The 25,506-nt window shown below is 34.8% G+C and overlaps 1 pseudogene; it reads right to left on the minus strand.

Annotated features, from left to right (window-relative positions):
- LOC122144958 overlaps window positions 1-25,506 on the minus strand; it is a 100,052-nt pseudogene that overhangs the window by 44,181 nt on the left and 30,365 nt on the right.

Consider the following 25,506-nt stretch of genomic DNA (forward strand, 5'->3'; position numbering starts at 1 on the left):
TGAAACAGAAATCTTTTAACATTATGGGCCCTATTTTAACGATCTAAACGCAAAGTGTAAGCGCACGGCGCAGGTGCACTCAGGGCGTGTCCAAATCCACTTTTGCTATTTTAATGATGGGAAAAACGGTTGGCTCGGCTGGGCGCATGGTCTAAAATGGGTTGTCCCCTATTCTCTTAATGAGTAATGGTTCTATAAAATATATAACTCTCAAAAAACCAATCACTATCCATTATGACATGTAGGCATTTTTATATTTGCACTTGTGCCATGACGGATTTGCTATCTCTGAGATGAACTGGAGCTGCTTGTGTGCGAGCAAAAAGATAGAGCCTAATTCTGATAATGCTCTTCACTTCATGAAGATCTGATAGTAAGATGATTCTCACATGCGATGACTATCCATTATGACATGTAGGCATTTTCTATATTTAATAAGCCTACAAAAAAATTTATTATGCATTGCAATCCTTTAATTTTTAATATTTGGCATGTTTGTGTGCTGCTGTGCGACCCTGTGTTTAATAAGCAGCGTGTACGTGCGTTGTGAACCCGCCTATACTAACACGCTCTTTAAATAACAAAGAAACAAACATTGCGCCAGACTTTAGACCAGGTTTGAGTTGGTCTAAGGAGCAGTCTATTTTCATCTCCTTAAAATAGCAATGCACCAGCAATGCACCTGAACACACCTCTTTTTTAGACCAGCACACCCATGGGCGCACAAATGGGCGCAAATGCATTTGCTAATTAAACGACGTGGCGCTGGACGGGAAAATGCGAATGGGGCCGGACTGAAACTAGCAAAACACACTTGTGTGCCCCTTGCGTCGCATTGTGCTGGGTGTATGATAGGGCCCTATAAAATGTCTTCACTTTTGACAATGTCTTCCTCATTACTTTTGATCAGCATCCTTGCTAAATAAAAGTATTAATTTCTATAATTTCTTTAACAAAAAATAAATAAATAAATAAATAAACTAACTCCAAGCTTTTGAATGGTATAGTGTATAATCTTACAAAACCTTTTTATTTCAGATAAATGCTGATCTTTGGCTCGTTCTATTCATTAAAATAATCCTGAAAACAATTGTACTCAACTGTTTTAAATATTGATAATACTAATACTAATAATAATAATAATAATAATAATAATAATAATAAAAATATAATAAAGAAAATGTTTCTTGAGCAGCAAATCAGCATATAAGAATGATTCCTGAAGGATCACGTGACACTGTCTGAATGCTCTGAGAGGCGGAAAATTCAGCTTTGATCACAGGAATAAATTACATTTTAATATTCAAATAAATGCAGGCTCGGTAAGCAGAAGAGTATTCCTTTAAAAAAAAAAAAACCTTAAAAATCTGGATCAAATAAATGCAGGCTCGGTAAGCAGAAGAGTATTCCTTTAAAAAAAAAAAAACCTTAAAAGAACTTCTGACCGGAAGCGTTTGACTGGTAATGTAGAAAAGTAACAATTGATTTGTTCATATTAGACAATTTTTATAATAATGTTATATCTATAAATTTTTATTAAGTATAATAAAGTAATTATATGAGTAAAATTTATTTTATGGGGACATAATTACTGATTATAATAAAAATACCAATTATGAGTAAATATATGGCCTAAATGTAATGTTTGCAAAATTCTACTCTAGTGTACATTTTCTAGCTAGTTTATGGACACTGAATGGATTTTCTGCAGTTATGTGACAGTGTTTTCAAGCTTTATTTTATTCTAAATACATGAGACAATATACATTCAGTATGTTGTAATGTATCTTTCAACATGGATCGGATGTTTATTTAATGTTTATTTTATTCTAATTATAGAATGCACTCCTGTCTTGCTTGTACTGAGGCAATGCGAGGGCACATGTGAACCATCACGCCACTAAAGAGCTCCAGAACTGAATTCATCATTTGAAAAAATAATTTGAATGCTGAGACTGTGTTTTCCTGTTATCAAAAGTGACCTGCTCTGTCATGTTCATCAGTTCATTGCCTGTCTGTGTCCTCTTCTGCTCTGCCAGGTTTTTTCACTCCGTAAGAAAAATAACGTGTGGTGCGAGCGGCTGGAAATGGACGAGATGAAGTGCGATGTGGAACACCAGATGTGTCGCATCCTGAGTTTGAAGCTAAAATAAACGCTTCTTTCAGTACGATTAAACAAAGAAAATGAAATAGTAGCATCTTAATTATTGGGGTGGCACGCGGGGTGGCCGATCAGATGCCAGGGGTGTCCAGTGCCAACCTGGACACCCCTCTGGTTCAGCCACTGGGCTGACAGTCTTTATAATGAATAAACAGAGAGGTTAAAATGTATAAATCATGTTCACTTACTTCATTTTCTCCACTTTGCTATGAGAGTCCATCAAAAGTGCAGAGAGTTTTTTCCATCCAGATCCCCAATTTTATCTTCACTCAGATCCAGTTCTGTCAGAAGTAATGGACTTGTACCCAAAACTTTAGTGAGATGATCACATGCTTCCTGTGCAGCGGGACTTTTCAAAAATCTACAGGAAGAAGAAAATAATTTAGATTTAATAATCTAGTTATATTATTATGGCATTTAAGACTCCAATCTTCTTTATAGGTCCAGTGTATTATTAATGTTATTGTCATGAAAACTGTCTCCAGTTTCATTGTGAAAAATATCTATTATACAAATAAGGAAGAAAATAACCAGAAAACAATTTTTTGCAAAAATTATTTATATATTATCATATGTTTTTTTTACATTATAATTTTTAACAAACCCCATGAAATACAGTTGTGTAACTGGTGAACTGCTTTGAATTGCAATTCTATAAATTCCTCTTCCAGCTAATTTATCACCAGCTAGTTTATATCGCCTCTGCCAACTATTTTATACAGCTGATATCACACCTATGTCTTATTTTGAGATATTTAAAAAACAAGTAGGACCTGATTATCTTTAATGTAAAGCGTCCATCCTGTAGTAAATCATTGAGCAGCTTCACTCCTGATTGTCCAGGATCATTTCCTGTGAGATCCAGCTCTATCAGGTGTGAAGGGTTTGATCTCAGAGCTGAAGCCAGAGCTTTATAACCTTCTTCTTCAGTGATACTGCAGTCTGAAAGTCTAGAAAGGGAATGAAAATGTACAAATTAATATGATTAATCAGTTAGTCCACAAATGTTCTGAACAAAATTAATCCATACAAAACAGATGGCTAAATATGGATGCAAACAACAGGCCCAGAGACCTTTACATGTTACACATCAATTCACCTGAGTTTCTTTCTGTAGTTTACAGTTCCCTTTCAGTGCATCAGAGAGTAGCTTCACTCCTGGATCCTGCAGATTATTATTGCTCAGGTCAAGATCCCTAAGACTGCTGGAGTCTAAACTAAGAACTGAAGCAAGAGCTGAACAGCTTTCCTCCTCATTCAGAACACACTTACTGAGTCTGAAAATAATTAAAAGAAATACAATAATGTCATCAAATATGTCATAATCCCTGTAGTTGCTTTGGTGTTGAGTGTAGCTGATGCGAAATGTACTCACTTGAGTGTCTTCAGCTCACACGCAGGATTCTTCAGTCCCTCACAAATCTCTTTGACTCCTGAGTCCAGCAGACGGCTGTTGTTCAGGTTCATCTCTTTCAGGATGGTTTTGGAGGAGAGAACAGTAGCTAGAACTGAACAGCTTTTCTCTGTCAGCTCACAATTATTCAGCCTGAACACAAAAACAGCATTTTTTATTTATCTTATTGTACTTCAGCAAAATGTACTTTAAAAAATATTTAACACTCATCAGATAAACTGGTCTTCAAGTCTGTTTATGCACATAACTGACATTAGTAGTAAATTAATCAGTGAAGATATACGTATAAATACAAACCCGATTCCAAAAAAGTTGGGACACTGTACAAATTGTGAGTAAAAAAATGGAATGGAATAATTTACAAATCTCATAAACTTATATTTTATTCACAATAGAATATAGATAACATATCAAATGTTGAAAGTGAGACATTTTGAAATGTCATACCAAATATTGGCTCATTTTGGATTTCATGAGAGCTACACATTCCAAAAAAGTGTGGGACAAGGTAGCAAAAGAGGCCAAAAAAGTTAAATGTACATATAAGGAACAGCTGGAGGACCAATTTGCAACTTATTAGGTCAATTGGCAACATGATTGGGTATAAAAAGAGCCTCTCAGAGTGGCAGTGTCTCTCAGAAGTCAAAGAGATCACCAATTCCCCCAATGCTGTGGCGAAAAATAGTGGAGCAATATCAGAAAGGAGTTTCTCAGAGAAAAATTGCAAAGAGTCTGAAGTTATCATCATCTACAGTGCATAATATCATCCAAAGATTCAGAGAATCTGGAACAATCTCCGTGCGTAAGGAAACCATTCTGGATGCCCGTGATCTTCGGGCCCTTAGACGGCACTGCATCACATACAGGATGCTACTGTAATGGAAATCACAACATGGGCTCAGGAATACTTCCAGAAAACCATTGTCGGTGAACACAATCCCCCGTGCCATTCGCGCGTGCTGGCTAAAATTCTATAGGTCAAAAAAGAATCCATATCTCAACATGATCCAGAAGCGCATGCGTTTCTTCTGGGCCAAGGCTTATTTAAAATGGACTGTGACAAAGTGGAAAAATGTCCTGTGGTCAGACAAATCAAAATTTGAAGTTCTTTTTGGAAAACTGGGACGCCATGTCATCCGAACTAAAGAGGATAAGGACAACCCAAGTTTGTGTATCAGCCTATCAGTTCAGAAGCCTGCATCTCTGATGGTATGGGGTTGCATGAGTGCGTGTGGTACGGGCAGCTTACACATCTGGAAAGGCACCATCAATGCTGAAAGGTATATCCAAGTTCTAGAACAACATATGCTCCCATCCAGACATAGTCTCTTTCAGGGAAGACCTTGCATTTTCCAACATGAAAATACCAGACCACATACTGCATAAATTACAACATCATGGCTGCGTAGAAGAAGGACCCGGGTACTGAAATGGCCAGCCTACAGTCCAGATCTTTCACCCATAGAAAACATTTGGTGCATCATAAAGATGAAGATGTGACAAAGAAGACCTAAGACAGTTGAGCAACTAGAAGCCTGTATTAGACAAGAATGGGACAACATTCCTATTCCCTAAACTTGAGCAACTTGTCTTCCTCAGTCCCCAGACGTTTCAGACTGTTATGAAAAGAAGAGGGGATGCCACACAGTGGTAAACATGGCCTTGTCCCAACTTTTTTTGAGATGTGCTGATGCCATGAAATTTAAAATCATCTTATTTTTCCCTTAAAATGATACATTTCCTCAGTTTAGTTAACATTTGGTATGTCATCTATGTTGTATTCTGAATAAAATATTGAAATTTGAAACTTCCACATCATTGCATTCTGTTTTTATTCACAATTTGTACAGTGTCCCAACTTTTTTGGAATCGGGTTTGTATATACTCACTTCATTGTCTCCAGTTTGCTATGACAGTCCATTAAAAGAGCAGAGAGCTTCTCCCAACCCAGATCTCCTAATTTATCTTCACTCAGATCCAGTTCTGTCAGAAGTAATGGACTTTTACCCAGGACTTTAGTGAGATGATCACATGCTTCTTGTGCAGCAGGACTTTTCAAAAACCTACAGGAAGTAGAAGATAATTTTAGATTAGATAATTTTACAGTTATATGCCTTTTGCAGCTATGATCTCCTTACAGGCCCGGCTCAGCAAACAGAACATTTCCACTTAGTGTAAGGTTAGTGTTAGATTATATTATGCTCTCTGCCAGATGTTTTTGTGCCTCTCTGCAATCCCTCCTCCCTTCTTACTCCTTTTCTTCTGTCTTGCTCCCTCCTCCCTTCTGTGTTCTCTCTCTCTACCTCAATGTATGCGCACACATGTATATTTCCTCATGAGTTCAGATGTTCAGACCAGGACAGGGGCTATAGGCCCGAAGGTTATTGAGTTTGGTTTGTCCTTCTGCTCAGAGTTGAGGTATCCTTGGCCAAGTGTGCACCTAATATGTCCAGAACTTCCTGGCCATACTTCCATTCTATATAACATACATGAGGAAGTCGTGGCCTAGTGGTTAGAGAGTTTCACTCCTAACCCTAAGGCAATACCACGACTTAGGTGCCCTTGAGCAAAGCACCGAATCCCCAACTGCTCCCCGGGCGCCGCAGCATAAATGGCTGCCTACTGCTCCAGGTGTGTGTTCACGGTGTGTGAGTTCACTGCTGTGTGTGTGCACTTTGGATGGGTTAAATGCAGAGCACGAATTCTGAGTATGGGTCACCATACTTGGCTGTACGTCACGTCACTGTCACTTTTTTTTCACATACAGATGTAATCTACATCCTATGGGCTCTAGAGGCAGCAGGAAGGAAAAAACCATTGTTTGCTAGACATTCCTAAATGATGTAGTATACAATGCTTATTGGATAAACCACCACACCACCCCTTGCAGTGCAACTATATAATGTGTGAATGCAATAATAAACTTTGAAGAAGTTTGTGGAGCAGACTAAAAGGCTTCATGTTCATTTTTACTTCTTTCCATGAGCCCATGCAAGGACTGAGAATGGTCGGACGGCATCGAAAGATAAAGAAAGGCAAAGACGTGTTAATTTAACAGTTAGTGTATCAGAGCAAAGTTTGCAGTTCTATTTCCTAGGTTTTCAGATAAGCTCAGTCTACAAAAACATACAAAATTAAATTAAATATTTTTGTTATTTAAAATTAAAATAGTTGTTTTCCATCACTGCCTACAACTGATAATGTACATGTAAATGCTTTTGATACACACACACCCAGTTTATGAAACTGATAGCACTTATTTTTTGTGTGATACAAGTGTTGGTTAACTGATCTGCAAGGCTGTTAATAGAATATGTTTATGGTTACATATATATATATATATATATATATATATATATATATATATATATATATATATATATCTATATATGTATGTGTATGCTGGGGGTTTTTTTCTGCTATTTTTACAAAAATATATATATATATAAGTATCTACCAATGCAGGGCCGGCCCAAGCCTTTATGGGGCCATTAGCAGAATTTTATTTTTTTTATTTGTTGTATGCTGCCAATACAACTGATTATGGTGAATGCTTGATTATTTAGACACTATAAATCTAACACACCCATTATCAATTTTATTTGTTGTAGCTGTGTTGCTTACTGTCATACCAATTTTTCTACGATTTTAAATTGTACAATTAGCAAACCCACAAAAGTGATCAGGTGTTCATTTGCACTTTAACATTCAAAGTCTTACAGTACCAAAGTGGCATACTTAATGTGGTGTATTAGGTAAATAAACCAGCAGACAATGCATTTACAGAACAGAATGTTATTTTAACAACTAAATTATTATACAGAGCAGCAAACCATCTGTACATAAAAAACAACTCTTAATCTATAACTAGCTAACTGAGTAGCGAAGACAAGCATTTCCAAAAGTGAAGACCCCAAAGATAGGCTACGGTATATATATATATATATATATATATATATATATTACAGGGTTGCCAAAATTGGTTGCCTGGCTGGAATAATTAATAATTATCCATGGTAGAATAATTAAATAATAATGCATTAAATTTAGAAGCTGCTATATATTCAGCCAAAAACAGACTTGTTGCTGCTGTAGTTTTGTTATTCTGAATTTATTCTGTATCCCTTCATGCACAGCTCTATTTTGACATCGGCTTGTCAGATAGTTCATTCCATCCATTGCTACATTATTTATCAATTTCAGTCTTAGCAATGGCTCGTGGAAACAATTTAGCTGATTCAGTCCTAATGTTTTACACTCATGTTTGTCATTCCTGAAGCAGTATAGGCCAGGGGTCAGCAAAAAAACAATTTTGCCACTAGATGGCAGGCCAGAAAATAGTCAAAGGAAAATTTAAGAAATGATTTGCTGAAAACTGCAAACTAGACTGTTACAGTGTCTTTTGTAACTGGTAGTCAGCTTTTACTCTTGTGTTAAATCCTGTAGTAAGACAGTCATTAACAAAAAGCCACAAACCTCTAATAACCTCCCCTACACCATTCACTCTTTATCAACTTAGGCATGGGCCGATTACCAGTTTCAAGGTATACCGCGATTTGAAAATTTCACTGTTTCAAAACCTCTAATATTTTCCGTTATACCGTTCCTGCGGTATGCACTGTTTTTCATGTCTCCTTAAAGACTTAACGTGTAGGAATCCCTCAGGTTGAGTGCAGTGTAGAGAGTAATACCAACCCCTCCTCCTCCTATTGGTGCGAGCGAGCGGTCAGTCACGTGTGTGTAGGATGACCGAACTTGAGCTGTCCTGGAACATCACATTCAGTGTTCCTTTCCATCTCACGCACAGCCGCGTCCGCACAGTTTCTTAAAAGTAAAACTCAACTGAAGAGGAGCGCGGACAGATTAGCTCGACACATGCGCAGTACCACGTTGTGCACGGCTGTCCGCGAGCCCTCTTGATGACGAAAATAACGTAATGCCGGATGTTTTTTGCCTTATTGCAACTCTCTGTTCTGGACTTAAACAAACTGCGTTGCAATGCAATCATTTCCCAAAATGTAATTTCTGTGAAAATATATAGTCTGTTAACGCCTGTTAACACAGACCAGCGACGCTGAAGAAGGATGCACAGAGAAAAATACTGTAGCAGGCAGATCACTCACTGTTCATGATGCACAAACTAAGAAAAATCCTCAATATTGATTTGTGGGTTTATATGAATGTGTTTCTAAGGGGAGCTGAATGTCTTCTGAAAAGTTTACGTGGTGGTATTTTTCTTTTCATCTCATCTCTGTATAGATGATAGCTTCCTGCTGTCAGAGAGTGAATATGCATCTCATTCAGATCTTCTGCTGTTTGTTTCCTTCAGGCATGTAGTATAATTTCACAAAGCTTGTCAGAACATTCTGTTTTTGCTTCATATTGGGTTATTATTAAATCAAATTATGTGTATGATTATTATTATATAACTAAATGATATGAAATGATATGTATATGGAATTATATGAGACAGTAACTTGTCTTTTGAAAATCATATTTCCCATGTTACAAAAACAGCATTCTTCCATCTAAGAAACATTGCCAAGCTACGAAACATGTTACCTGTTCCTGATGCAGAAAAGCTAGTTCATGCGTTCATGACCTCTAGATTTGACTATTGTAATGCACTGCTAGGTGGTTGTCCTGCATCCTCAATAAACAAGCTTACTAGGTCAAGAAAATATGATCATATTACCCCAATTTTTACAGGCTCTGCACTGGCTACCTATTAAGTTCCGTATCAATTACAAAATATTATTACTTGCTTATAAGGCCCTTAATGGCTTAGCTCCTGCGTACCTAACTAGTCTTCTAGCACGCTACAACCCATCACACTCCCTAAGGTCACAAAACGCTGGACTTTTGATAGTACCTAGGATAGCAAAGTCCACCAAAGGAGGTAGAGCTTTTTCGCATTTGGCTCCTAAACTCTGGAATAGCCCTTCCTGATAATGTTCAGGGTTCAGACACACTTCCTCTGTTTAAATCTAGATTAAAAAACACACCTCTTTGGCCAAGCATTCAAATAATGCATCTCATAACTTTAGACTGCAGTTATATCTGATCAAATGCGCATTATTATTCTTTAGCTTGGGTTAAACTAATTAATTTTACTTGGCTGGAACAGCAGCTACGCTAATTATGTCTATATTTGTTTCTCTGTTTTGCCACGGGATTTACATCCCATGATAACTAGGATTTACACAAGCTCCAGTCTGGATCCAGAACACCTGAGAAGAGAAGATGCCAACCCCTCAGAGGACCTCAGATGATGCTAACCCAGAGACAACATACAGAACTACCACATTTTGCTATAAGTTTGATTGCAAAATTGCTGTTAATAGTGTTAATCGTCTGTTTGTTTACATCTTTTATTGATTTTTCTGAACATTTCTGCCGTATGCACATAAACTGACAGTCATCACTGATAAGCTACTACTAAATATTGTAGAAACTTAATTTTCTGTAAAGTTGCTTTGCAATTATTTGTATCGTAAAAGCGCTATACAAAATAAACTTGAATTGAATTGAATTTAACTAAAATTAAATAACTAATTACAGATTTTGGTTAAATAAAGATGTCAGTCTTTATTTTTTCTTTTTTTAGAAAACAAATCAAGAAAAAAAATTATACTGTTTCTAATATTCTGTATGTTGCTAAAAAAAAACTAAATATATTGGTGTCCAGCGAGAGAGAAAAAAATAAAAAAAATTTACCCAGTTATTTAAAAATAACACATTTCAGAGCTGCAACAACAATACAGTGATACCGTCAAACCATGATATTTTTGCTTAAGGTTATCATACCATTAAAATCTCATACCGGCCCATGCCAAGAGTGAAGCATCAACAATTTCTGAGCATTTAATAATCATGCCACTCCGGGTTCACCATTACCCGCTCCCTCTCCGCTCCTTGCAGAAACACCACTCTGCGGCTAAAGTATTTAAGTATGTTTGAAATATCACAGTTCTGTTCATAATGTATATTAAAAAATAAAATAATAGGACAGTTTCAAAGTGGCTTATTGGAACACTAGTATGCAAACTTTTTTCCTACCACATGACAAGTTAACATGGTTGTCAGCATTAAAAAGGTACAATTGCTGCTTTTTGCAGTGCAAATTTTGTTTGTGATGAAAATAACTGTACGTTTTCATCAGTTATTTTAGCTATGGATCGATGCATTTCTTACAGAGTTCTGCTCATTCAAAATCGGGTACAGATGAAGTAGCCCTGTAAGATTACATCAGAGAGTACCCAAAAACTGTCCTCAAGTAAAAGTACTTACAGAAATATTTACTCAAGTAAAACTCAGATTAATACTCTAAATATCCACTAAAATAACCAGCAGTTCCTCATGGATAAAAAAAGAAGAAATACTCAAGTAGTTAGTTACTAGTTACTTTGGATCATATACTGTATACTGTATATAGTCTATTTTTATTTAGATATATAGATAAAATGTATGTAATGTATGTATATATTATTTTTAGTTTTGTCAGCCTTTACTCCAGTCTTCAGTTTTACATAATCCTTCAGAAATCATTCCAATATGTAGCTTTCTATTCATCAAAGAATCCTAAACAAAATGTCACAGGTTCCAAAAAATATTAAGCAGCAAAATTGTTTCCAGCACTGCTAATAAATCAATATATTAGAATGATTTCTGAAGGATTATATGACTCTGAAAACTGGTGTAACAGCTGATGAAAATTTTGATTTGCATCACTGAATTAAATTATATTTTAAAGTATATTAATTATGTATTATATATGTATAAATAACCTCTGGCACGGAGAGAAAAGTGCAAACTCCTCATATGACGGCTAAGTTAACGAACATCTGACACATAACGAACCACATGAATATTGATGGATCTTCCATCAATAGAACAGATCTTCCATCAGTAGAACTTGATAAACTTATGAAAACAATTAGTTCAGAGCAGATTCTGACTAACCTACAGTAAACAACTTTGATCAGATTTGATCATTACGCATCGCTATGGAAATAATACATGCATATTGATTGTTTAATTATTTATTATAGCATTTTTTGTATAATTACCCTTGTCCATTAACACAATAAATATCATCCAAAAAAAATTACATAAAAATCAAGCTATCATTTCATGTAATCTTGGGAGCCCTAAGCAGCCACTTAGTCTGCTTATGCCTTGGGCCGGCTCTGTACCAGTGTTAATATTACATGTAATATACAATGTTTAATTTAAAGATGATTAATTAAACACTAGATCAAAACAATATATAGCTGACTGATTATTGATGTTACATTGAAGCATCATTGAAGAGCAGTTACTAATTAAAGTATTTAAGTTTTTTTAAATTACCTGATGGTCTTTAATTTATAGTGCTTATCCTGTAGTAAATCATCAAAAATAAAAACTCCTGATTGTCCAGGATCATTTCCTGTGAGATCCAGCTCTATCAGGTGTGAAGGGTTTGATCTCAGAGCTGAAGCCAGAGCTTTATAACCTTCTTCTGTGATACTGCAGTCTGAAAGTCTACAGAAAAAAATAAAAAATAAAAATAAGACATTGTTGGTTAATAGGAGTTGTTATTCTTAACTCAGTTAAGTTCATTTGTTTATTCTTTGTTAGAACACAGATCGTCATACTAGTACCAGTGTTAATTTCGTTAACGAACATTTTTCTGTGACGAAGACGAGACGTTGACAAGCTAAAAATAATATCTGATGACGAAATTATGACGAAATTTATGCCGCATTTTCGTTAACTAGACAAGACTGGACTATAATGTTATTTGAGGACTACCAGACATTCAAAATGCATCCTATTGGCTTTTTGTCTTTCAAAATGTGCGTCCCTGTCATTGGATTGCGATCGGATAAGGGCTGTTTGCATATCTAGTCGCAGTGGATGGATAGGCTAATAAAACGCAAACTAGAGATCTGAAACAATGGCCTCAGCTCCCGAAGGGGTAGGGATAAGGTTACCAGACGTCCCGTTTTTCCCGGGAGTCACAATTTATTGTCGATTAACTTAAAGTTAGTGAAGGCGGGATAGGCGAAATCACGCTGATAGAAGTGTTCTCTCTGTCGCACGCGCGCACACGCTCCACTTCCTCCAGTTCTCATATACAGCGCGCAATCAGTTCTCAACGCTCAAATACACACACAGCAGTCCAAATGTTTATCGTGTAGAGTATCTCACGTAAATACAGTAGGTTATGGATTAAGTGAACGTGAACAGGTGGGTGAAAACTGAACGTGTGTCAGTATTTCATGCATGCCTTCCGTCTTAAAAGGACAGCATTCCAAATTAAATACCTATCTGTCATTAATGTTAACCAACAAAAGATGTTAAATAAATATATAGATGTTAAGTAAAACCTACAGTATCTGGAAAAATGAGTTTAATTTGTATCTCTATTTTATTTGTCTTATTGTGCTTCTTTAAATAAATATATATATATATATATATATATATATAGATATATATATATATATATATACTATTTTTATAAGTTGCTCCTTTTTCACATAAAGAGAAAGTTCCCCCAAAAATGAAAATTGTCATAATTTATTCAAGATTTTCCAAATTCAGTCCTTGATTCAAATTTCTCATAAGCTTAATTGATTTGGTCTAAAGAGAGAAGAAATAATGATTATTTTAATTTGAAAACTACATATAAAATCGCTACCAAAATAAATTCTGGTAACTACAGTTTGGCTAAAACTATTGACTAAAAGTAGTGACTAAAAGTTGACTAAAATGCAATGACTTTTCGTCGACTAAAACTAGACTAAAACTATGAAAGACTCAAATGACTAAAATGTGACTAAAACAACTAAGCATCAACACCAAAACAAAAACAAAAACAAAAAATCATAACAGAATAAAAAAATATACAAATACTAGTACCGTGCTTTATAAATAGCTTCTGACAAACTACTTGGAACAACAATCTAATTCTCATTTACTTAATAACTTACATTCAGTTACAGTATAAAGTACTATACATAGAGATACAAGTACTGAAATGGAAATTTCAGCCTCAGTAGTCTAATTTTTTTTTCAGTTAACAATCAAATAGACATTTACAAATGTATATCAACATGCAAAAATGTAGATTTGAAAATACACACTTCAATTTGCCCATTTTGCATTGTGTATTTTTCAACAGATGACAGATCTTCTCTATTCCTGAGTTCTGTAGTTATTTCCACTCAGATCCAGCTCTATCAGGTTTGAAGGGTTTGAATTAAATGCTGAAGTCAGAGCAGCACAACCTTCTTCTGTAATACTGTGTTATTATTCAGCCTGCAGAGAAAAAAAAAACAATTACAGGAAAGATTTTTTCAGTCTATCTCAAAACCTTTCTCATTGAACAAAATTGATAATTTTAATCCAAAAAAGAAACTGAAAAAAAAAAAAAAAATCAAATAATGTTATGTGTGGGAAGATATTTTACAAATAAAAGTATAAAAATAATATGAAATGCTCACATCAATGAGTTGAGTTGACAGTGTTTATCCTGCAGTAGAGCAGAGATCTGATGTTCACTCGTGTGTCTCCCTAGTTCACATTCACTCAGATTCAGTTCTATCAGGAGTAACGGGTTTTCACCCACAATTCCTGTCACATACTGACAGGCTTCATCTGCAGCAGGACCCAAAAAACCTTCAAAGGAGCAGATGAAAGTAGGATCAAATTTAATTACCTCACCCATTTAAGATGTAATGGAAACAATAGTAAATATTGTTAAAAAGCCATTTTTTAAATCTTGAAATCACTAACTTTGGTACAACAATGACATATTTTCTCACAATATTTTTTTATAAGTAAATTGCCTATATATATATATATATATATATATATATATATATATATATATGATCGATTTTGGCATTAATCACATCTCACCTCAATGTCTTCAGATGACAGTTTGGATCCTGTAGTAAATCATTGAGTTCCTTCACTCCTGATTGTCCAGGATCATTTCCTGTGAGATCCAGCTCTATCAGGTGTGAAGGGTTTGATCTCAGAGCTGAAGCCAGAGCTTTATAACCTTCTTCAGTGATACCACAAAATAATGGTTTTCTTAATAAATAGATAATGAACATGAAAAACTACATTTATTATCCACATAAGTCTAAAATACATTACAGTGACCTACAATTACAATAAAATCACATTAACGTGATTTTATTCATGTGTTAGTGCAAACCACTGACATTTTAATTTACTATAATCTCTGGTGCACACATACATAAATTAAAATACATAACAAATTCTGAAATGTGCACCTGGAGGTGTGTCATCTACAGTGAACAGCCAATCACACAAAACACAGTTCAACACTATAACACATTACACCTTCTTGAGGGGCTGGGTAGAACAGAGTTTGCTCAAAACTACACTCAGTTTAATCTGTGTAGCCTCTGAAATTGGTTTTGTGCAGCAGGCCTCTTTACACATAAGCATTTAACATAAGCAATGTCCACACCACACAGAAATTGACTATATTAAAAAGTTACAGTTTACAGTAAAATTTATTTCTCTCCATCTTAATTAAATAGTTATGGGATTAATTTGATCTGATTATTATCTTACAGAATTTATTAATAACATGTTTTACTTGCTTTTTATGAGCAACACTAAAAAAAACAAAATTCACTGGCTGAAGGAAGCATCTGTCTTTTGTTAAATGTAAAAATGTAGTGAAATAAAAAAGAATGTTAATAACCATTCAAATAATTAAAATCTAATAAACATTCACTTAATCCTTTTACCTGAGTTTTTGCATTGTGCAGTTTGTATCTTTTAATCCATTCTGGAGTTTCTTCACTCCTGAATCCTGCAGATTATTGTTGCTCATGTCAAGGTCTTTCAGACTGGAGTTTGACTCAGGGACTGTAGCGAGAGCTGAACAGCTTTCCTCTGTTAGACCACAATCAACACAGCCTAAAAATGTTGAACACAAGAGATAACATTCATAAACAAAGTTCTTAATGCTTATATTGGGTATAAATTAATCTATGGTTCATCTGATTGCTTACGATTATTTGAAAATTTACACAATTAAAAAATTGGTCTGAAACTAATGTTTATTTTGGAAAATGATTAATTTGTTGATTATTTCAATATACTGTGTTTCATAAATAATAAACATGATAAATTATTTAATTTTCTAAGCTAAAATATGTTTACACAGTGAAATACATTATAACACCAATACATTATAATTATGAAATTGTAAAGCAATTTAATTTTTAATTTTTTCATGATAATGATGGACATTTATTAATCAAATTTTAAATGTAGCATGCAGAAATATAGTCTAATATGTAGAACTGTAAACAAGTAAAATTACACACTTTAGTTTCTCTAATCTGAATTGTTTATTTTCCAACAGACAACAGAACTTCTTCATTCCTGGGTTTTCTAGTTTATTTCCACTCAGATCCAGCTCTATCAGGTTTGAAGGATTTGAATTAAATGCTGAAGTCAGAGCAGCACAACCTTCTGCTGTAATACTGTTATTCTTCAGCCTGCAGAGAAAGAAAACAAGTACAGGAAACAATATTAAATTTATTTCAAAAACCTTCTCTACTGAACCACAATGATAGTTTTTAGCACAAACCAGTTAAAGTTACTGTAAGTATTAAACCATGTTGAATACTCACGTCAGTGTGCTGAGTTTACAGTGTTTATCCTGCAGTAGAAAAGTGATCTGATTCACTCGTGTGTGTCCCTAGTTTACGTTCACTCAGATTCAGCTCTCTCAGGAGTCAACGGGTTTTTACCCACAATTCTTTTCACATACTGACAGGCTTCATCTGCTGCAGGACCCAAAAAACCTGCAGACGAGAAGTGTGAAAATATGAAATCATTAGGCACTTTTTGTTTATCTTGAAATCACTTTAATTCTGAAGCAACAACAAATTGTGCAGAATATTCAATTAGTGAAATGATGTTTGTTAATAACTGGCCTACATATAATTTATTTTGTATTATTTAATTTTCACTTACCTTATTGTCTTCAGTTGACAGTTTGGATCCTGTAGTAAATCATTGAGCTGCTTCACTCCTGATTGTCCAGGATCATTTCCTGTGAGATCCAGCTCTATCAGGTGTGAAGGGTTTGATCTCAGAGCTGAAGCCAGAGCTTTATAACCTTCTTCAGTGATACTGCAGTTTGAAAGTCTGGTTTAAAATAAAAATAAAGGTTTAAAATTAACAATAAAAAATCACTTAAAAAACAGTTTTATATCACAAAAATCATCAAATGTACTTTCTCTTATAAGTAAAGAAAATGCATAATTTGACCAAGGCATGTTTTTCATGTTTATTCCTGTTTCTTTAGTATTTTTTAACTTTGATCAAAAGATTATGTTATGTTAAAATAAAACAACAATGATTCTCTGAGCTCACCTGAGTTTTTGCAGTGCACATTTTGTATTTTCTAATCCGTTCTGGAGTTTCTTCACTCCTGAATCCTGCAGATGATTGTTGCTCATGTCAAGCTCTTTCAGACTGGAGTTTGATCTCAGGACTGTAGCGAGAGCTGAACAGCTTTCCTCTGTTAGACCACAACCATGCAGCCTAAAATGATAAACATTAGAAAGAATTTATAAACATGAAAATATCTGGTGCCAACGTTCCGTCTCTGAGAAATCAATCACTGGGAAATACTGTTATGTCACCTGATTCAAGATCAATCTACAATAATAAATGAAAACAACACTCACTGAAGAGCTTTGAGTTTACAGTGTTTATCCTGCAGTAGAGCAGAGATCTGATTCATTCGTGTGTCTCCTAGTTCACAATCACTCAGATTCAGTTCTCCAGGAGTAACAGGTTTTTACCCACAATTCCAGTCACATACTGACAGGGCTTCATCTGCAGCAGGACCCAAAAACCTGGACACAGGAGAAGTAGACTGACATTAACTGCCCTATGATGATTTACTGCAATCTTGTTTAAAATTGTCTTCAGTCATTTCAAAGCTTTTATAAATGTCTTTTTTGATGGTTTAATTATTTTCCAGCTACAAACTTTTGCATTTTACTATTTTAATAACACTTACCTCAGAGTTTTCAGTGTATAACCTTCTTCAGTGATACCCTTTTGTAAATCAATGAGCTCCTTCACTCCTGATTGTCCAGGATCATTTCCTGTGAGATCCAGCTCTGTCAGGTGTGAGTTTGATTTTAGAGCTGAAGCCAGAGCTTTATAACCTTCTTCAGTGATACTGCAGTTTGAAAGTGCAAAACATAATGCTTAAATTTAAATCAATTTTAACATTTAAATTTAACAATGTGTTTCAAATAAATTAATTGCTGCACAATAGGCTGAGTCACAATATATAACTAGACACACCAGAGAGCTGAAGACATTATCAGATATGATAAACAAACAAAGAAACAAACAAAAAAAACATGTAAATCACTTTTTTTTCATGGACTACAGCCATGTCTTCACTTTCCATCTGGGAGAAAACTCTCTCAACCACCACCGAGTCAGAATAACATCTTTGGAGTTTGTCACTGTTCAAACCTGGTAGAACGTGATTGCAATTCCATCACCATCAAACATTCAAACCATCAAGTCTTTCATCCAAGGCTGCATCCAGACACTCATTCAACGGCCAAGACAATGCAAGTATCATACATTTAACTAAATGGAACAGAGGTTTAGAATAAACTGTAGAGCCATCTACAGAAAACGGTGTTGACGGATTCACTCAGGTGGTCCACCTCCTCTTTTCATAGCTTCATCCACAGTTTCTCTAATGGTTTCATTCATTCATTCTCATGTGCCCCTCCCCCCTGTATGTGTGAATGTATGTTTGTTTGCTTACACTTGTTGTGTGTTAGTGTTTAGTTAATAAAAATTTTGTGCACAAATTACATAGGTTTCTGACTGTCACTGCTTTCGGAAAATGTCCCTTTAACAAGCCGATCTTGTTACATTCTCTACTACATTAGTACTTGAAAGTTATTTTCTGTGGCCACAAAAAATATTTTTTTTAGAGTTGATATGAAATTACAGTGAATGCTTGCTGGACGAACAGATTAGTTGATGATAATAATAATTATGCTACAGTTACTACTGACAGCTGATATAAATAACTGTAATTAATTATACTTAATTGTAATTATTTGCTACATTTATATTAGTTTTATTGCTAATTGTGTCATTTTTTTTATTACATTCAACAAAGAATTCTTTAAGTTTTAATTTTAGTTTTACCTAGAGATAATACCACTGTTATGAGAGAAAAAAAAAAAAAAAAAAATATATATATATATATATATAATATATATATATATATATATATATATATATATATATATATATTACAGTTTTTCACCTCTGGAAGCAACAAGATTCAATAATTATATAATGTTAAGTGTAGGTGATGATGAAATGTACTCACTTCAATATATTTAGGTTAGAATTCTTCAGTCTCTCACAGATCTTTTTGACTCCTGAGTCCAGCAGACGGCTGTTGTTCAGGTCCATCTCTTTCAGGATGGTTTTGGGAGGAAGAACAGTAGCTAGAACTGAACAGCTTTTCTCTGTCAGACTACAATTATTCAGCCTAAACACAAAAACAGCATTATTTATTATTCAGCACATATTCAGCACATAACAGATCAGCAGCTTTTCATATCTGATCACACGTAACTAACAGGACTTTATACTGAACAAAATAAAAGTTATATATCATGTTCACTCACTTAATTTTCTCCACTTTGCTATGAGAGTCCATCAAAAGAGCAGAGAGCTTCTCTCCATCCAGATCTCCTAATTTATCTTCACTCAGGTCCAGTTCCGTTAGTACTAATGGATTTGTACCAAGAACTTGACTCAGATAGTCACACGCTTCCTGTGCAGCAGGACTTTTCAAAAACCTACAGGAAGCAGAACATTTGGAAACTTTAAATTAGAAAATCTTGTTAGAATTTTACATATTTTGCAGCTCCTATCCTCCTTATGGGTCCAGTCTAGTACTAAAGTATAGTAAAGACTAGAATGTGTTAGTCATAATTGTGATATTACAAGTTTTGCTTAATAGCGATTCAGTAAAATCATGCCATTCTAATTCTGCATTTGCTTTATTTGTCACATTTAATTAGGCTGCACACATCTGATGTGTCTTTGGCTTATTTCGAAAAAACTGAAAAGGCTTTTATTACCTGACAGTCTTTAATTTACAGCATCCACCTCGCAGTAAATCAATGAGATCCTGCACTCCAGATTTTCCAGGATCATTTCCTGTGAGATCCAGCTCTATCAGGTTTAAGTTTTGACTTCAGAGATGAAGTCAGAGTTTTATAACCTTCTTCAGTGATATTGCAGTCTGAAAGTCTAAATATACATTGAAAAGCTGTTAAGTACTACACACCCAAGCATTAATAGCACCTGCTTCATTTGAGTTTCATACAATAGCTAAAGTTCTCTTTAAACACAGTTAAAAATAATTTTAGCTTCCAAAGCCATCTTATTTCTATTTCTTTTTTTTTTTTTAATTAATCTAATCAATTGGACATTTATAAATGTATATTATCATGCAGAAATGTAGATGAATAAAAATACACACTTCAGTTTCTTCAAGCTACATTGTGGATTTCTCAACAGAATACAGATCATCTCGATCCCAGTTTTTCCTAGTTTATTTCCACTCAGATCCAGCTCTATCAGGTTTTGAGGGATTTGAAATAAACACTGAAGTCAGAGCAGCAAAACCTTTTTCTGTAATACTGTTGTTATTCAGCCTGAAGAGACAGAAAACAATTACAGGAACAATTATTTGGAATATTTTAGCCACAACACACAACTTCATTAAGGTTTTTGCTGTTATATACAATATCAGCTGTTAGACCTTTAATTAAGACGTGTGTGCCTTTCCAAATCATACCCATCATACCCAACTGAATTTGCCACAGGTTAACTTCACTAAAACTTCACTAAACGTGTAGTAACATCTATAAGCAATATGAATACTCCTGAGCTAAATGTCAACTGTCCCAGATAAGGGTATGAGTAATTATGCAATGGAATCATTTAAGTTTTTTATTTTAATAAATTCGCTAAGATGTTAAAAACCATTTATTTTTTTTTATTTTTTTGCTTTACCATTATGGTGTATGGAGTGTAGATTGATGTGGAAAAAAGGGAAATTTAATCCAGTTTAACATAAGGCAGCAACATAAAAAAATGAAGTGGTGTAAACTTTTGCAAGGCACTGTAAGTGAAAACGTCTTAAGCAATTAAGTAAATAAGTAAACAATCTGTGATAAAAGCAAAATCAAATTACAAGCAATAAGACAAAAAAAAAAAAATACCAGAACAAAGACACAAATTAGTTTTTTTTTTTTTTTTTAAATGTAGCCAATTATTCAAGTACAAAATACTACAAAAATAGTCATTAAATATGAAATAAAATAAAACTGCAGGGACTGCATAAATTAAATGTGCTACAAAAGTTTTTCAGTCAAGGGCAGCAGATTAAGTTGCTGTAACTTTAACACTGAATGCACAGATTTAATTTATTGATACACATCTGAATTTCTCCCAAACTGTTTATGCTCACTTTAGACATATCTGACTCTGTTTACCTGAATACATGCCAAGTCAGGCATTTTGATACATAATGTGTAATATGTAAACAAAGTGTATTGTATTGTACATGCATACAGGGGCACCTGAAAGCTTGTGAATAGAGAATGCAGTTCTCTAGCACAGTTTATTGTGCTTTTAATAACTTAACAAGCATGTTACAATCTTCATTTTCTCATTTACCATTATTCTTTTTAGCTTCAACATGTCAATAAATACAAAGCTCTGTCATGAAACTACATGGCGCATGGCACTCAGTCTATTATAATCACATCATTATTCACACGACACAGCTGATTGGTTTCTTTTGCATCAGCAGCCAATAAGCTTGCTGTAGCAGCTGCAGCACGCTTCAAAATAAAGTGAATTCTCTTTTACTCATTTCACTGTGAATATTGCATGGTCCGCCTTATAAATTTCTAAATGAGCAACTATAAATATGTTTTAAACTAAGCCTCATGTTTAACATGCCTTGCATTCATATGCAGGAGTGAAATGCTAAGCAGTGGCATTTATGTAACTGTGTTTATACAGCTGCAGCAACATTCAATCTTAATGTTTGTGATTGTTTTGAGAACACACCAACAAGTTATGGCCATGACAACAGGTTTAAATGAAATAATAATTTGTGTTTGTTTGCACTCTAACTGGGATTCACTATATTTAGCTGCTTAACCTCTATGTCACGTTCATTCATTTTTATGGTTGATGTTTTCAAAAAACAAGTTTTAATGTTTGTAGCTGTACGCAGTGTCTGAGTCCTAATGGTTTTCTATACAAATAAGAGTTTTAAAAAAAATTTCAATGACAATTATCAAAATGTAATATAAACTGTTATTCTGTTTTAAAGATACGTATACTGTATACTGTAAAGTGTAAAATAATGTACAGTACTCACTTCAGTGTGTTGAGTTTACAATGTCCATCCCGCAGTAGAGCAGTGATCTGATTCATTCGTGTGTCTCCTAGTTCACAACCACTCAGATTCAGTTCTTTCAGGAGTAACGGGCTTTTACCCACAATTCCAGTCACAAACTGACAGGCTTCTTCTGCAGCAGCACCCAAAAACCTGCAAATGGGAAGAAGGAAAAAAAAATATATAAAACCTTTCACACAGCAAACCCAAAAGACAAATCAATTAACAACCATGACAACAAACTAAGAAAAATAAGTTTAAAAGATTCTAGCTGAGGTCCCAGTGTGAGTTTAACACAACTGTTATTTTAGAAAGTGTATTGTAGAATGTGTAGAATTTGTAGCTCTGTATGCATAATGTATCGCATTTATTTAGTTTTCCATTTTTTATTCAAAATATTCCACAAACAAATAACTATATTACGAAACGTCTGATATTCCAATTCTCAAATATGCGCTAGTAAATGTATTTGGTTATATTATTTATCTATACTGTGGCGAGGGGGGAGTGGTTTAGCGGGGTTTGCAGTGGGAGGGAGCGGTCTGAGACGAGCGGTGAGTAAGTAGGTCAAGCGCAGAATGACATTCAGAAGATTCTAATTACAGTGACTGGTGTGGGGAGACCCTTAAAATGGCCACTGTGACTCAGAAGTGGCAGAAAGAGGGCTTGTGGCCGAATGGATGGTGTTTGGACGAGAGTACAACCAAACGTGCTTTGAGTTTATGTTATTTGATGCAGGTGATCACGCCTTTGCTTATAGTTTTGACGAACTGAATAAATATCCACGAGCCTGAGTCACTCCGACTCCAACTTCTTCCTTTCCTTCTAAAACAAACTTCACTACAATCATATTAGTTGATCTATAACGGGCGATGTGTTCCTCCATATTACTTTGTGAAAGACATGAAAATAAGTGTCACAGTTTGTAGTAAACTCGAAAACGAAGATAATGATGATGAAGAAAGAGTTATATTTTTATTATTGCATTCAGTCCATAGAAGACACAGGTAACATCAAAAAAGCATTAACGTGGTCAGACCCACTGAATAGAAACTTAAGTACTGTGAAAATGAAATGAACACAGCTGAGCCAAATGACAAATCAATTAACAACCATGACAACAAACTAAGAAAAATGGTGCAAACTGAAAACAACGACATCCAAACTGAGTGTTAACGTGACATTAAGTGGCTGGGGAACTGTGAGAAGAATAGAATAAACTTTATTGTAACCTGCATTATACTAATAAAACACATAAAAATATAGTTAAAAGGATCATTATTGCTGATTCAATAGATGTTAATGTGTATTTCACAAAGTACTTTTTTTTTTTGCTAGAACATGTGTATCTAAATGCCTGGAGCCTAAAATATAAATATTAATGTGGTTGAAAATACTGCATCTCTTGCTAAGTGCCAGCCAAAGCATGAAATCACTCCTAACTCAGAATTCATCACCCCTCGCTTGATGTACTGAACATTATAATCTCACCTCAGTGTCTTCAGCTGACAGTTTGGATCCTGTAGTAAATCATCAAGCTCCTTCACTCCTGATTGTCCAGGATCATTTCCTGTGAGATCCAGCTCTATCAGGTGTGAAGGGTTTGATCTCAGAGCTGAAGCCAGAGCTTTATAACCTTCTTCAGTGATACTGCAGTCTGAAAGACTAGAATGGGGTGAAAATGGAACATTTATGTGATTAATTCATTAATCTAGAAATTCAAGAAATAAAAGTTTACTTGTATGACAGATTACTTTTTTCAAGCAATGAGTAAAGTAATGCATTGCTTTTTAAATTAACAACAAATTAACTGATTTACTTTTTCAAACAATTAAAGCATGTTATTCTTTTTTTTCATTCAAGCAAGAATGTTTCAGTGGAATGCTGTTGTACGTATTTGTAGCACTGGATTAGTTCTGTCAGTGAGCTCTCATGTGCAGCAGTCATAAACCTAAACTGCCATTGTCATGAAAAACAGTGCAACAGGACAAAATGTTGACTACAGAATGACTACAACATTTTTTCACATCATACATTGTGAAAATTAAACTACAGCATTGTGAAAATGTTCAGGTGAGAAAAAAATGTGCTTCCTGCAATTACAATCACAAAATAATGCTTATACATGAATATAGATGCTATATGAACACAGACACTTTTTTACATGATAACTTACTTACTGATAATGAGTAACTATTTTAAACAAACAAAAGACCCAGAGTTACACAACAACTCACCAGAGCTTCTCTAGCTTACAGTTCTCTTTCAGGCAATCACGAGAGCAGCCTGACTCCTGAATCTTCCAGATTATTATTGCTCAGATCAAGATCCCTCAAACTGCTGGAGTCTAAACTAAGAAACATATCAACAGCTTAAAACCTTTAATCCACAATTACTGAGCCTGAAAATGAGAATTAAACATTGCATTATCCAATGAATTGTGTGTTGTCAAGTTATGTCAAGTACTGTCTATATATGTGGCTATATATATATATATATATATATATATATATATATATATATATATATATACACAAACCCGAATCCCAAAAAAGTTGGGACACTGTACAAATTGTGAATAAAAACAGAATGCAATGATTTGGAAGTTTCAAATTTCAATATTTTATTCAGAATACAACATAGATGACATATCAAATGTTTAAACATAGAAAATGTATCATTTTAAGGGAAAGATAAGTTGATTTTAAATTTCATGGCATCAACACACATCTCAAAAAAGTTGGGATAAGGGCCATGTTTACCACTGTGTGGCATCCCCTCTTCTCTTTATAACAGTCTGCAAACGTCAGGGGACTGAGGAGATAAGTTGCTCAAGTTTAGGAATAGGAATGTTGTCCCATGCTTGTCTAATACAGGCTTCTAGTTGCTCAACTGTCTTAGGTCTTCTTTGTCGCATCTTCCTCTTTATGATGCTCCAAATGTTTTCTATGGGTGAAAGATCTGGACTAACAGGCTGGCCATTTCAGTACCCCGGATCCTTCTTCTACGCAGCCATGATGTTGTAATTAATGCAGTATGTGGTCTGGCATTGTCATGTTGGAAAATGCAAGGTCTTCCCTGAAAGAGACAACGTCTGGATGGGAGCATATGTTGTTCTAGAACTTGGATATACATTTCAGCATTGATGGTGCCTTTCCAGATGTGTAAGCTGCCCGTACCACACGCATTCATGCAACCCCATACCATCAGAGATGCAGGCTTCTGAACTGAGCGCTGATAACCACTTGGGTTAGTCCTTGTCCTCTTTAGTCCGGATGACATGGCGTCCCAGTTTTCCAAAAACAACTTCAAATTTTGATTCATCAGAACAGTTTTCCACTTTGCCACAGTCCATTTTAAATGAGCCTTGGCCCAGAGAAAACGCATGCGCATCTGGATCAT

This window comes from Cyprinus carpio, unplaced genomic scaffold (assembly GCF_018340385.1).
Source record: "Cyprinus carpio isolate SPL01 unplaced genomic scaffold, ASM1834038v1 S000006809, whole genome shotgun sequence".
Classification (NCBI taxonomy): domain Eukaryota; kingdom Metazoa; phylum Chordata; class Actinopteri; order Cypriniformes; family Cyprinidae; genus Cyprinus; species Cyprinus carpio.